The sequence below is a fragment of the Nannospalax galili genome, unplaced genomic scaffold (genome assembly GCF_000622305.1).
Source record: "Nannospalax galili isolate Female #2095 unplaced genomic scaffold, S.galili_v1.0 scaffold325, whole genome shotgun sequence".
NCBI lineage: Eukaryota > Metazoa > Chordata > Mammalia > Rodentia > Spalacidae > Nannospalax > Nannospalax galili.
This window is the reverse complement of record NW_008355159.1, coordinates 2991755-2993785: the sequence shown is the minus strand read 5'-3', so window position 1 is coordinate 2993785 and position 2031 is coordinate 2991755. Positions and strand designations below refer to the sequence as shown.

General features: G+C 38.4%; 1 long non-coding RNA gene across 1 annotated transcript in view; it reads left to right on the top strand.

Annotated features, from left to right (window-relative positions):
- The first annotated feature begins 864 nt into the window (after window positions 1-864).
- Window positions 865-2031, top strand: part of LOC115067542 — a 16255-nt gene continuing 15088 nt past the window's right edge. Inside the window, exon 1 of the long non-coding RNA XR_003846944.1 lies at window positions 865-1000. This is a non-coding gene — a long non-coding RNA (uncharacterized LOC115067542). The remainder of the gene's footprint in view (window positions 1001-2031) is intronic.

The window sequence follows — 2031 nt, the reverse complement described above, 5'->3', positions numbered from 1 at the left end:
ATAAAAATAAATAATTTCTAAGAAGTACCATATCATTTAGAAAAAATGAATCGAGGCCTACATAGTTTCCGTGAAAAGTTTAGAAGCTTACAAAATAAGAAAAGTACATCAACATCAGCAAATCAGGCACACAACTGAAGACAGTGGATAGGGACATGATCATTTCCTAATTCAGAACTCACTAGACTTACGCAAGTGTGGGTATTCTTGAACTTTAGCCCAAACTACAAGTTAGGATCTCTTGGGACCACTAAAGCTTAGAAAACAGTAATTTGAGTCTTTGTTGCTTTTAAATAGCCAATAACTCCTTTAATACCTATGCCCAAAGGTGCTGTTGATAGTGCAGGTCAAATAAAATATAAAAGCCACAGTAACTGATTTATAAAAAAAAAACATGTTATGGAGTGGGGAGGCATCTGGGATGTAGCCCAGTTGGTAAAGTGCTTGTCTAATATTCACGAGGCCCTGGGTTCCATCGAATGCCATATTCCTGTTGTCATATCGGAGGTATAGGCAGGAAGATGAGGAGTTTGAGATCATATTTGACTACATAGTGAGTTCAAGGTCAGTGTCAAATATCTGAGACTGCCTTTTTAAGAAAAGGGGAAGGGGGAAGGAAAGGAAAAGAAAAGAGGAAAAATGTTGCTTGGACAAAGGAACCTTAATTTTATACTTTGCAGCTAATGATACCCACATAGCTGTGCCTATTAACAAGTGATGGTTACTCACAGTGAAAATAGATTATTGGCTAGAAGCCGCTGAAGCTGTTAACCAGACTGATGTGCCTCGAAGCTGCAAGTGCTTCCCACACGACCTGCTGGAAAGATACCTCTATCATTTTTCTGCAGTTGAAGACACTGAAATTGGTGTGGATGCAATGAAGGCTGAGATGCAGGTGGAAATTCTGAAATAGTTTTGTCATCTTGAAAGCCAATTACTTGCTCCAATGCTGCATTTCCAGATTCAAGGTTTGAGGACAAATTTTACCTCCTGTGATCAGGTGAGGCATTGTAAGAGCAGAACACACATTAGAAAGAAAAGGAAAGCATCAGAAAAACAATCTAAGACTACTCGTGAAAATATTTAGAAACCTTCTTTAAGCTCTGCATGCACAAAGCTCTGTGAGTGAGGCTGCTTCAGTGAGATTACACTGTCACCTTTGACTTCAGGAGGCAAATTTTCACCTTGATAATTCACTATTAGGAAGGAAACAAAACATGGCTGGCAACATTGCCAGCAGCAGAACTCTATGCCAGCCAGAACCATCGTGCACTTCCTCTGACTTCAGCTGCAAGGGAATGTCTATTTGCTGCAAAATTGCAGGTGTATGGGGCAATAACTTAAAGGCCATAATACATTGCTACTTATTATAGTCACCATGCGGCATCTTAGGTCTGTACTTATTACTTATTATACCCTTTGATCAACATCTCCCCATCCCACATCATCCCTGTCCCCTAACTCATGGAAATCACCTTTTATGCTTCCTCTATGAGTTCAGCTGTTTTAAAATCTGCATATAAGATCATGTGCTATTTGTCTTTCTGTCTTGGCTTAATTCACTTAATCTAATATCTTTCAGGTTCATCCATGTTGTCATAAATGACAGAATTTTCTTGTCTATTAAGGCTGAATATATATACATATACATACATATATATTTATTTCTTTATCCATTGAAAGTGCACAGTATTTTGCAGGCAAGGGTGTAAATTGGTTAACTCCTTTGCAAAACAATTTGGTATCTTCTAGAAAAGTGTACCTGTACATAGTCCATAGCCTTACTTCTATTCTTTAAAGAAGCTCTGATCTTTGTGCATTAGGAGACATAAAAAATGGCCACTGCCGAAGTATTCAAAACTCACAGTAACCAGGAAACAACCCAGTAGCCCGCTGATGGGACAAATGCGTAAATAAATGGTGATAAATTCATGCAATGGAATACTTGAACACAGTGATCATAATTGAATTAAAATTACACCCATCAACATGAGTCACAGAAAACACACACACACACACACACACACACAC